General features: G+C 49.0%; 1 long non-coding RNA gene across 1 annotated transcript; it reads left to right on the top strand.

Moving 5' to 3' along the window:
* The first annotated feature begins 809 nt into the window (after nt 1–809).
* On the top strand, nt 810–10,122 carry LOC140002572 (uncharacterized). The gene is made up of 2 exons (XR_011809446.1): nt 810–1,205; nt 1,373–10,122. It is a non-coding gene; the product is annotated as an uncharacterized lncRNA (long non-coding RNA).
* The last annotated feature ends 3,000 nt before the right edge of the window (nt 10,123–13,122 follow it).

Here is a 13,122-nt window from a genome sequence, read left to right as displayed (position 1 = left end):
CTGATTTTTGGAAGGTCAGAGTTTTCTCCTGCCAGCTGCCCAACAGCTCTGTAAATCAGGTCAACCTTCACGTTTCTCAGCCCTGGTTAGGTGCCTGCCTTCCTGAAGCCGAGCGGTGCGATCCACATGGCGGTGGAAGTGCTCAGCCACAGAAAGTGAGCCGTGAGAAGTGAGATCCCCAGCGGGCCGCCCTCCAACGCCTCACCCAGGGAGACCACAGCAGGGCTGAGGGGGACGGGGCAAAGGCAGCCTCCTCCCTCGGCACATGGCCCCTCACGCCATTTCTGAGCAAAAAACAACACGCTGGGGAACGAAAGGGAGGTTGGGGGGGGACTTTCTAAAATTATCATTTACGGGCAGGACACATTTGCCGAGGGGGAAGGACCGCAGCCCCCCGGCAGCACGCCAGCCCTCGCCGCCTCACGCCTGAGGCCAGGTGGGAAGCGGCGACGCCACGATGGCGAGCGGGAAACGCAGCCCAACGCCGGCGTTCGCCGTGCCTCAATAAAATCTCCCGGAGAACACGACGGGCTGGTTTAGGGCTTTTTTTATTATTATTATTTTATTTATTATTATTTATTTTTTTTTATTGAGGCTGGCAGCCAGGCGAAGGGAGCCGGGAGGGCGCCGAGGGATCTCTGCTGTCAGGAGGGCGCTGGGTGGAGTCTGCTGCTCCCCTCCCGGAGCCACCTCCAGCTTCGGCGAAACCTGTCGGGCGGTTTCCCCCACGGTGACAGGGCGGAGGGGCGGGAGGCAACGCGCCGCCTCGGAACAGGTTCGGCCTTTTTTTTTTTTTTTTTTTTTTTTTTCTTACCTGCTGACGTTGGGCCGCCCCAGATGATGGCTGGAACCAAAAAAAAAAAAAAAAAAAAAAAAGAAAAAGAAACCAGCCTGTCAGTGAGAAGGCAAGCCTGGAAAAACTGGTCGTGTGAGGGGCGAGGGCTGCATTCCTGGCCGCCGCGGCAGGGGACGGCTCATGCACCGCGAGGTGCCCGCGCGGGTATAAAAGGGCCCCGCACGCCCAGCCGCGGCACTGGGCCGGGGGAGCGGCCGGCAGCCGGCCCCGAGCTGGGGCTTCCCCCCTTGAGGAGAATGGCTTGTTTTTTGCCTCTTTTTCAACTTTTTTTTTTTTTTTTGTAGTTATTTTATTATTATTTATTATTTGAAAGCTCGCTGTCTCCCGGCGCGGTCGCGGGACGTTGGCTGTGAGTAAGCGGCGGGGCTGGGTGAGGGGAGGGAAGGAGGCAGCGAGGGCGGGCGGGGGGCGGCCGAGCCGCGGTGGGACGGGACGGGACGGGATCGGACGGGGCTCGGTGGGTCGGGGGCTTCCCCCCCCAGCCCCTCTTCCCCGTGTGTTTTGTCTCGCCCCCAGGTCCGGCGTGCCGAGAGGAAGAGCCAAGCCCGGGCCTGGAGAGCGAGGGGGAAAGCGCGATCCCCACCGCCCCCCCCTCCCCGCGGCTCCTCAGCCTCCTTGGTGCAGTGGTTCTTAACAGTTCAACAGTTCTCTATCATAATTGTGAAATGTTTAGGACCACTTGACCAGCGAGGCCCGGGCATCGGGCCGGCAGCGGCGGACGAGAGCGGCGGCAGCGAGGGGCCGGGCGCTGCGGGACCCCCGGGGGCTCGGAGCCCCCTCACGGAGCCGGGGGACGGCGGAGTCCTGCTGGAGGCAGGCTGCTGCACTTGATGTATAACCATTTATTCTCTTCTTTCTTCTTCTTAAATTATTTTTCTCCGTCGATCCAGACGCACAGAGATTAAGCAAACTCAGGTTGGCTTTGCTGACCGCCAAGGCTGCACCTCGGAGGTTTACCAGCGGTAATATCTGTAACCTGTGCTGGCACTTTTATTTTTTTTTGGTGAGTGCCCTGTTACTGGGAGCAGTGTACACCTCATGCTGTGGTGGTTTGTGCTGTATTTTCCATGTGCTTACTGCAGGCAGTGAAAGGATTATCCAAACCTTCACCAGAACGACGTTAGAGGGTTTCTGGTTTTAAGACTGTTGCGTTGATGGTCTGGTCGAAAGGTCTGTGGACTTAATGGAGCTTGACAGACCTTATTAAAACTCTGGGTATTTCAAAATACAATTGAAGAACTCAATTTTTAAAAAGAAGGGGAAAAAATACCTGGAAGGAGTGATTCTGTCAACAATTTACTTTTCTTTTAAAATGATAGTTTAGTAAATGAGAAGTTCCTCCTACTTTTTGCTTGTTCTTCTCACCATACCCTGAGAGGCAAATGGAACTACAAGCATGCTTTTTTTTTAATCTTATATTTTAATAAAATGCTCAAGAGACTAATTCATAAAATAGAACTTTACTGCTTTAAATTTGACCAAGGAAAATCGGTAAGCCTGCCTGTGTGAATTTCTTAACATAACAAGATATGTATGTAGTCTCTCCATCACTTCTGTAGTATTGTGTTTGCTTCAAAAATATGCTGCCTGGCAGGAATACAAGGTGCAGGAGTATAACTGCAGATGATTCTGGTCCCACCGAAGTCAAGAAGAGTTCTGGTATTGCCTGCAGTCGAGCTGTGATCTTCAGAAGAAGAGCTTCCAAGAGAGGCTGGAAATATTTGAAAAGTAGGCAAGCCTGATATGTAAAAATGCTTCTCAGGGACAGCTTAGAAGAGGCATGATTTTTTTTCTTAACCTACTGCTGTAACTCAGAACAAGTTAGGCAAGGTTAATTACAGTGTAATAGGGTTTAATTTAGCTGGGAATGAGGGTATGGTGGCTGCTAGCAGTGTTTCTCAAACTGTGAGGCTGGCCTCCTTAGGCAAGCTTACACAAGCCCAAGGCAAATGGAAAAACACATTTTTTGTCTGGGACTTGGCAAAGGTAGAACCCCCACATCTATTAATGATGATTCCTCATTTGCCAAGGCAAAAATTGAAATGTTCTCCCAAGGAAAAGATTAACGACCTGTCCCACTTAAGGGTCGGATGATTCAATACCATTCTGTCTCAGTTCTAATATATGGCACTCATTATCACAGTCTCTGAGCACCTCCCAAATATTTATAAAGAAATAACACTAGTGTTCTGTACACACAGTTCTCATTAACTTCAGTGGGTGTTGTGAATGTTTAAACACAGCAAAGCAGAGCCCTGAAGAGTTGAAAATAGCCTTGCAAAACATGCTGTGGGTTAGATCCACAGCTGGCTTGAATCGGCACAACCCTGTTAACTTGAGTGGAGTTGTGCTGATTTATGAGGGCTCTGGCTTGACCCGGTGCTTTTCTGCCCTGTCCCACCTCCAGCTGATAAGCTTGATCCTCCTATCTGGCTGTATCTGGACAGCTTGCTGCCTTCAGTGCGAACATGAGCTGTACAAAGTAGGGTTTCCTGTTTCCAGGGAATCCTCATTGCTCTTCGTAGTACAGCTCAAGATGATGTCAGCAGTGGCTTTTTTTTTTCCCTGTATCTGGGTCCAGTGTGCCCTGAAAAAGTTGGAAAGAAATCTCTCTGATATGGGTAAGAAAAGAGTTTTGTTTTCTGAAGATAATCTCGGTAACTCTGGAAGAACAAACCTGTTGGGGAGGTTCTGCTTACATGAAGAACAGAGCATAATGTTTGTGCACGGAGTTGCCTGTGCTGAGGCAAACCAATACTGATTGCTTATAGAAACCCATGTTTCATTATAATCCTTGAGTGAAATCAGGGAGTGTTGCAGCATTTCTAGAATGTCTCTTTAATGTGTGCTTTATTTCGTGACATTTTAAAGGTATGGAATCAGGTTGACTTCTAACCATTGTTTTTCCTCTCTCAGACTGGGTGAACTCCTGATGACAGGCTTGTAGTTTTCATAAGCTGGCAGCAAGCCATGTCAATGAACAAACAAACAAACAAAAATCCCCAACAAATATGCAGTGAAAACCTCTGGGCAAACAGCCCTTCCTTGTGATATTGTCTAAGCTAAGCGAAAGCCTGAGGGTATGAAGGGAGGAGACTTCTGCCAAACTTAGTAAAATGTTGCCCCGCAGTTGCAGAGCACGTCTTTAGCTCTTACTATTAACATCTCAGACAGTATTCAAGTTTCTTATCACTGGAATCTTGGCCTCTGTATAATAACATTTAATTTTTGTGCTCCCTTTTAAAATGAGTAGCAAAGGTATTATGGTCAGACTGGAAGCATGGGTGGATTAAACCTTCTGGTTCCCTTGGACTAAAGAGCCGTGTCTCCTTGTCTGCTCTGGCCAAGAACAGGAAGCAGCAGCAGCACATTCCTCCCTCCCCGCCCTTTTCTGTAGGCTGCTTCATGCTTTGGCAGCACCCCCTGGTTTCAGCATACACGCGAAGATGTTGGATGTGGTGCTGATTGGTCAGAGAGCCGGGTGGCAACACCTAGTGAAATATGCATTCAAATCAAATTCGGGGTTGAATTAAGAAAGGTGCGTTTCGGTTTGCTCTTTGTCATCTGCTGAAGTACGCCCCTCTGCGTAGGAGCAACCCAGGTATTGGTGCTTCTGAGCTGTTGAGTAATGCTCTAATTGGGGCGTCTTAGGCAGCGTGCTGATCTTCTTGAACAAGAGGTGATTGCATCTCCAGAAGCCCTTAGCAGTGGGAAGGCTGGTTTGTGAAAAGCTAATCCCCCCAATAACTCTAGATACTGATAGTCAACATCCTCAGAGGTTTGTGCTTGGTTTTTGGGGAGGTACTTGCAATGGCAGTCACATGAGAGTTTCCATGCCAGGAGATCAGCCATCCACCGCTGCCAGCAGCAGTCCTAGGCCTGGTCTGACTTTGGTTTAGGGCCTGCAGGGGGAGAAGAGGCTGACCTGCTGCCCGCAGCTTCCAATCCCATAGGGGTGAATTAATGACCATATTTGCAGCCTCTCTAAGTTGGTAATGGTTGCTCGTTTTGGTGCAGCTATACCACTTTACACCATTGAGGAAATTATTTCTCCCTGCTCGTGGTTTTGTTCTCAAAACTGATGACGGAGCGTTGCAGATAATTTTTGAAAGATGTATTTTCCAAATACAGTTAATTGTCCATATCAGCGGTAATGGCATCCCCATGAGATAAATGGGGTGACAAAGTCGCTGCTTGATTGCAATGAAAAAATTAATTTTTGCTAGCAGATTTGTTTCTGATTCCCTTCCTTGGCAAAAGTTTATGTGAGAACCCATGATTTCAGAATGTGCATGACTTTCATTTTAAAAGTTCATGATTTTCAGCAATTTATGCTGGTAGCTGATGAGTGCTGATGATTATTTCCCCAACTAGTTTTTGTTCTATCTCCCTCTGACAGAGAAGGCACTTATTTTCATCTCCCTTTAGCTTACATGGCTTCATACAATCTTTTTGGTGTTCTTAGACAGACCCAGTGCTCAGATAATGTTTTTACTGGCATCTGGGAATAGCAGTAAGGTATTTTTGAAGTAAAGACCTCTTGAAAGGGTTGTTTTCTACAAGCATGTCCAGAAAGTTTGTTGTATCTACAGTTTGATCATGTTCCTTTCCCTCACTTTTGGGGGAAAATTTGGTCTCAGGGTGGGAGTGTAACAGTATTTAAAGTTGGGGTAGTGTCCTGCTGACTTACCTTGTGGTGGGCACTTGGGTAGGGTTCACCTGAACAAGTTGTAAATAAAATTCTTCATTGCCTTAACTAATTTTAGGGTTAGTGCAGACAAATGGGCATTCTTGGGTGCAGTGGATCTTACCACCTTGCAGTTGTTGGCTTAAGTAATTCTACCCCAAAAGTACCCGTTTCTCTGTTTGCCATGAAGTGGTGCAACATGCCTGTATCAGCCACAGACTTCCATGTTTCGGGCTGTGGTGACTTGAACCCCCTTGTAAAAGTCTCCCCGCAGTCTTAGTCCTGCACAAGCCCCAGAGCTGCTCAGCTTTTAGGATAGATGCATGTTGATCTTCAGCTGCTAGGTTTATTTGAATTACCTTTTTGCTTCCTGGAGTGCAGCGCAAAGCGATTTTTAGAACAAGGGGCACTAAAATTAGAAATAATTCAGTGACATTTTTATAGTAGCCACATGCAGGAGTGCTTGTTCTGTAGTAGTTTAACCTTCACAGTATCGTAAAGCAGCTGTAGAGCTGTTTTTGGTGTCAAGATGAAATAAATTTATAATAATGTTTAGTTACTACATTTCATGAGTCTTACACAGAGCAATTTTTGTCAGTAGAGGCTTTTTTTTTTTTTTTCTGACTCCATAAGAAATCAAGATCAGGAGAACTGACCTCAAATCAGTTCCTACTGTTTTGGTGGGTTGTTTTATTTTTTTTTTCCTCATTTTGCACAGTTGATTTTTCAGAGTGGTAGGTTGGTTGAGGTTGGCAGGGGCCTCTGGAGGTCGTCCTATCCAGCCCCCCTCCCCCAGCAGTGCCACCCGGAGCAGGTTTGGACAGGGACATTGTGTGCAGTTGCTCTGGATTAACACCTGAAGTGTAGTGTATTGGCCCTTTCTTCAGGCAGTTTTGATCTGATCTAGCAAATATGTCAGCTTTGTTGGGTCTTACAGCCTAGCCACCCTTCTGAACCTGTTTGGTATCAATGGTTCATTAATTACTCTGGTAGTTTCATCCTGAAGCCCTTGTCAGATGGTTTTGTTCCTTGTCAGCTTATTTTGCTAGATGTTTTTTTGTCCTTAAGGCTCCTGCTTCAGAATTCATGTGACTTAAACATAACTGAAAAACTTTAAGACAGTTTCTAACTCTCATTGTGGAAGATGGGTTTGAAAAAGTAATCTGTCGGCACCAGAAATGCTCAGAAACTGGTAAACAAATGGAATCAAAGCCATTCTTACTCTCGTGATTTTTGCTGTAGGGTGGGGATGAATGATTCATTATGTCTTTTTAATTATTTAATTTTCTTGACGCTTGGAATTGGCAATATTGCATTGTAATAAGCCTGTAAAGATGTTCTCCATTAATATTATGACATCCAAACAGAAAGCCAAATCTTTTCTCTTTCACATGGGCTTAAAACCAGGAAAACTCCAGTTATTTGTGTACTCTGATGGAATGGAATAAACAAATAGAAGCTATTAGTACTGCTACAGTGATCGGAGCCTTTGCTGCTTCAGGTAAAACCAGAGATTCCAATCCCAAATGCTGTCTGCTTTAACCCAGGTTAACAGGCTTGTGAAGCTGCATTGGTGCATGGAAAAAATACTTCTGGTGGGCACACTTTAAATTCTGGAAAAAAGAGATCTGAAAGAGGCCCCCTTGATGCCTGTTTTGCCTCGGAAGGGAGGATTCATAAGCAAATGATGTCAGGTGAATGAGTTATGAAGAAGAGGCTCTTTGCACCACAGTCTTCCTCTCTGCAGTGTCTCCCATCTCCCCTATTGATGGACAGGGACCTAAATAATAATTTAGATCTAGGAGAATGTCAGGCATACTCCAGTGTGTTCCTTCTGCTCTCATTGCAGTCTGTGAACTCACCTCATCAGGATGTGTTCACTCTGCTGCATTTTCACAGCTTGATGTGGATTCAGCAGTTGTGCAGGTTTCTGTGGGGACTGCTGTTGGCTTCGTACCTCTGTAGACAAATACTAAAGGTTGGCGTGGTGGCATCCCAGGCTCCCTCTAACTAGATTCAGATGTAAAATTGAAAAAGGCAATTTTGTGCTCATGTCAAATTAAAGAATAGTGTTTTATTGTTTTCATAGACTCAAAGTTTATAAGGCCAGAAGAGGATATTCACATGACACTAATTTTAGACGGCATGTGTGAGAGGCTTATCTTCCAGGCATCTCCAAAGGGAGGACAGAGGGCTGTTGTGAGGATGGAATCCCCTTTCCTATAGAGGGAGCATAGAAGACAAGCTTAAATCAAATGCAAGTCAGTAGGCGCTGTGAACGCTTTGGGATAAGCTAGTTCCCTCTGTTGCATAACACCACTAATAGGATGTCCCTGGAATATTTATGGTTGGGGGTGGAACACATCTTTTACAAAGACGTGCAGTCCAATTGAAAAAACAAGGCAGTTTCCAGACTCTCTAAAATAAACAGGAGATTCATCACATACAATGTTGTTCACATCTCCCCTCCCTATTTTTCTTTCCTTAGTAAATACAAATGCATTTTTTCTGGCTTACAGATTCCATTTTGTAATAAGGTTTTGGACAAAAAGCGGAGTGACCATACTGCTTTAAAAACAGGTGCTGAATTTTTATGTATGTGCAGATTGTGCATTAAACACCTAATATTCCAGAAGAGGCCAGCATCTTGTCAAGTCTTACCTTTCCAGCCCCAAAGCCTAGACTTAGCTCCACAATCCATACCTAGACTTAATTGTAAGTGGTCTAGGAAGTCAACATGCAAGATGCTGTGCCTTTCAGCCTGTTGGCATCCAGGAGTGCAGGCATATTGCTGCTTGCTGCATCATGCTCATCATAAATCTGGGCTGGTGTCAGATTGAGTCCATCCAGTCAGTTGTGACTTAGACTCTAACCCTGGCAGCTTGGCTCTTTCATTCACGTGTGTTCAGTCACAGCCTTTCCCACTTAAGTTGCTGGTGTGGAGCAACATGGAAATTCCCATCTTTGCAGAGATAACCATAAGCAATATAGATGGGGACTTTGCTGCTGCTGTCGCCATCTGTGTGGCGGTGTAGTTGGTGGCTGAGGGGCTAGGATGGGTATGTGCAGCCTTGCACAAACAGGGTTTATTCCTGACCAGGTGCTGGAAGCTGAACAAGACCTATTTAGGAGCTGAAATTCATAGGCTTTTGTGGGGCAGGAAGAGCGACCCTGTCTCCAGGGGAGGTCTCCAGAGGAGGTGTGGAGAAATGGGGGCTGAGCAGTGGGCGGTGTATCTTGCTGCAGGAGCAGCATGCGGAGGAGCTGGCCTTGGAGAGCAGCCCACCAGTGCGTTCCTTGCACTGTGCCAAGGGTATGCTCCTGGGTGGGATTGATAAAAGAGGTGGATTAAAATGAAAGCAAGAAAGGCATGGGTGCCCAGGTGGGGTAGGGAGAAGAACTGGAATGAGTGTGTTAGGAAAAGGGTAGAAAAGAGAGTGTGTTGGGTGTCCATTTACGGTTGGCTCTCTTTCAATGAGGTTTTGACCCAGTAGCTCTCTCCCCATGGGGTTTGCTCCTATGCAAGTGCTACTTTTTCTAACCTTCTATGAGACTTGCCCTCTCTGTTTCCATCTCTTTTCTTCCTTGACTCCTTTCTTCTCCATGCGTTCTTTTCCTGAGTGCATTTCCTAAATCCTCTTTCTCTGACCTCTTCCTCCAGTCCCACCTGGCAGAAGGATCAGCAGGGGGGTAAGTAACCTTTGTTGCTCAGAGCTGTTGCTAGTTTTTCCAGGTAAGTCCCTGCCTACTAAGGTTTAGTGAGCAGGATCAGTGGATCAGGGAGATTGCCTCTCCCAGTTATTGTTTGTTTGTTTCTTTCTTTTTTTCCTTTTTATTTTTTTTTTCTGACGATGTTTCTGAATTCTTTGTTCCCCCACTGGAAGCAAGCTTTTCCTTTGTTTGAACAATCAATTTGCATCTGGTTTGTGATGGACTGTTTTGGCTTGACGTGTTCAGTAGAGCTGGCTTAGAGCTTCTCAGCTCTGCAGGAAAAGCAGACAAAATGTAATACATTGCCCTACAAGTAAAGCACGGGCCAGGTGCCTTTTGCCATTAGAAGGAAAATATTGGGGATTCTGGATAGCTGTCCCTTCTGTTATGGGGGAGAAGTGCCTGTACGAGAACTAGAGACCTTCCCTTTTCCCTCAGCAGGATCAGCAGCCTCAAGCTTGGCTTTCTAGAGCTCTGGCAAAGGCAGTAGAGGCACTGGAGCTCATGGTCTTTTTGCCACGTCTGGCTGCCTGCTGCTCTAGACAATGCTAGCCTTGCCAGGGGCTGGAGCTGGCCAAGACGTTCCTTTCCTCCGTGTTTGTTGCCTGCTGGGTCAGGATGGCCCAGAGGTACAAACGCAAGGGCACGAGTTGTATCTGGTGGTGAGCACGCCTGAGCTTCGTGCATCAGTGAAGTATCCATAGCCTGAAAACGTCTGGGTATGAGTGGGTACAGAGGGAGTGCTTTTCCCGTTTTGTGAACCATTTATAGTCTAAGTGTCATATTATGCAAGAACCTGTCATCACTTTTTGTGTCATAGGCTCTCCAGCAATGTTTTCCATGTGCAATACTGATGCTCTCACACCCCTTTCCTCCTTGTTTCACACAAAACTGCATTCATTCTGCTTTGCCTTCTCAGGCTGTCAGCACCCTGACACTGGTTTAGCTCTTCATCCTTCATACCCTAGGACAGAGGATAAACAATAGGCAGCCAAACTTCAGTGCAAAAGTTGAAAAACTGGAAAATGAAGGTTTTCTGGAAGGGAAGAAAAAAAAAAGACTGCTTTAATGAACTGGTTGGTCTAACCACTTGATTACAAATTACCTTTGTAAAGCATCTTCATGCAGAAGGGAGGGAAAAGAAGGGTAGGAGAGGCATCAAGGGTTTGTTGAATCATTTGTGATATGTATTTTATTGGGACTTTTTCTAACGTGCAGAATGCACACTAATCCCCAGCAGTTGCCGTGCAGGTATTCCCCGAGCCACTCAAATCTGTCCCTGGTGCCTCTGAACCCCCAGCCGGGCAGGGAGATGTTTTTGGTCCTCGCAGCAGCAGCTGCACAGGACAAGGCGAGCGCCCGGCCGAGCAGTGCCACCTGCCGAGAGCGGGGAGCACAGGCAGGGGCTGCCCGGCTCCAGGCGGCTGAAGGCTGCTGGGTTTGGGTTTGGGATTCAAACTCCTCCGCCCTAGTCCCTAAATTTACCAGTGTTCCTGAGAGGAGAAGGTCCTGCCTATGGCTGGCGGTGAAATGTGCTCTGAAGAGCCGCTAGGCTGCTGAAAAATGAGCACCTGCTCTTTTCTTTGTCTCGTACTGACAAAGCAGCCTCCTTTTAGTCGAGATACACAATTTGCTCTTTCCAATCAAGTGTGTTTAAATATTGAAGTTAGAAAATGGAGTCATTCTGCTTGGTTAAGGGGTTAATAAGGCCTTGGGCTCTGGATGGGACAGTTAGAGAAATGTGCTCTGGATCCAGTGTGGGGAAGGAAATAAAACAGCAACTTCTCTGGCAAGACAAGGCATTGGATGAGATGCCTCTGGAGAGCGTTTGGTGATTTTGTTCCTTACAATATAATCTTCATTGGGTGGGGGGGATTATTTCCAGGGCCATGCATGTTTTGTTCTCAGGTCACAAGAGCTGTAAATGCTTCTGTGTGGCTGGCAAAGCTGCTCCTTTCTGCTTCAGCCTCTTGGATCTTTTCATTTTTGACATGATGCTGCTTTACCTCTGATGAAAACACGGTTGTGAACATGTTTGCTTTTTAACCAAGTGGCTTGTCACAAAGCAGCGAGTCCCTGGGAATGCCTCTGGGTGCGCTGCTCGGGGGAGGCAGGGGAGCTGCCTGAGGAGAGTGGAGATGGCGCCGGGCTCATCCTCTCTGTCCCCTGCTGCACTTGAGGCCTCCCCTAGGTCCTGTTTGCTGCCCAGGGCACTCACAGCCCCACGAGGTCTCTGCCACCGGGTGCCACTCCACTAACAAGAGGAAGAGGAGGAGACTGCTGGGGGATGACCTGCCCCAGTGAGCTGCTGGCCCCCTGGCCCCACAGCCCTGGCCAGCACCTTGGCACCAGGCTAATATTGTTGGCAGCAGAGGTGTTTGTGTAAGACATGGGTGATTTTTAGTTCTTGTCCTGTTTATGTGGGTTTTGTGAGGCAAAACTGTCACAGGAGGGGGCACGACAGTCCCCAGAGCAGCCTGCTGTGAGCTCCTGTCACCAGCCTCCCTCACAGCCCTGTGGAAGCCTCCAGGGGACGAGCACAGCCCGAGCTTGTCCCTTCAACATCTGCCCCCTGCAGTTCGGGGTGCCACAAGGTGAAAGGACACAAAACTGTTAGGGAGTGCCCAGAGGGGAGCTATGAAGATGGTGAAGGGTCTGGAGGGGAGGATGTATGAGGAGCAGCTGAGGCCCCTTGGTTGTTCAGCCCCGAGCAGAGCAGGCTGAGGGGAGGCCTCATGGCGGCCTGCAGCTCCCTCACGAGGGGAGCGGAGGGGCAGGCGCTGAGCTCTGCTCTCTGGGGACAGCGACAGGACCCGAGGGGACGGCATGGAGCTGGGACAGGGGAGGGTCAGGCTGGGGGTTAGGGACAGGTTCTGCAGCCAGGCTCTGCCCTCCGCCCTTCCAGGCCGGCTCCCCTCAGGCGGCAGCGCCCCGCTCCCCCCTGTGCCCGCCCCCTTCCCGCCGCTGTCCGTGGTGCTGAGGCCCGGGCCCGGCGGTGGCGAGGGAGGGGAGCGGGGCCGAGCGGCGGGGCTGGGGCGGCAAGGAGAGAAACGCGGATCCGCTGCCGCCTCTCTTCAGGGCTTGCAAATGAGAATGGAAATTAAAAGGCTTGAAGACGGAGATCCCCACGCCTCCCGGACACGGACAACTGAGCACGGGACTGCCTGCAGCCGCCCCTTCCCCTGACCTTCACCAGCGCTTTGCAGGAGGGGCTGCGCCTTATGAGGGGGGGCGAGGGGCCGGGCCCGAGGCCAGCACCGAGCCGCAACCCTCCCAAAGGGGTGTCCGGAGAGCCCCCGGCACAGGGTGTCCCACACGGACCCCCAGGCGGGTCACATCTGCTGCTGAGGTCCCCAAATAGCAGTGGGGGGCAGCTGGGGGGTTTGGGTCTTGGGGAGCACAGCGCTGGGCACGCAGCATCACCTGGGCACCCCCGGCTGCCCCCGGGTCCCTGTTATCCCTGGGGTCATCGCTGTTCTCTCCACAGCCTGCGAGGGCTGAAGGTTCCTGAGTGCTCACAACCAGTCAGTGAAACCCAGCGCCAGCAAGCAGGCCCAACCCAAAAATGAGTCAGTGAACAAGTGAGAAACAAACGCGCCCTCAAATCTTGCAGCATCCCGCAACACCTGGCCCAGCCCCAAAGCCCCCCAGTCCCAGCCCCAAAGCCCCCTGGGCCCACATCAGGGCTGGCCCCGAGCCCGAGGAGATCAAGCAGGAGCTCTGGGGTGAGGCCCGTTAGGCGTTATTTAAGGTTCTGACAGTGTCAGGTATCAGGGTGAAGAAAAATGTTATGTCTGACAAAATGCTTATATTTTCCGGCGGTATTAATGAGAAGCTTGCCCGGGGCTATTTCCCCATCTCAGAGGGC

Source organism: Anas platyrhynchos, chromosome 5, assembly GCF_047663525.1.
Source record: "Anas platyrhynchos isolate ZD024472 breed Pekin duck chromosome 5, IASCAAS_PekinDuck_T2T, whole genome shotgun sequence".
In the NCBI taxonomy this organism is placed as follows: Eukaryota; Metazoa; Chordata; class Aves; order Anseriformes; family Anatidae; genus Anas; species Anas platyrhynchos.
This window is presented reverse-complemented; position numbering and strand designations above follow the sequence as displayed.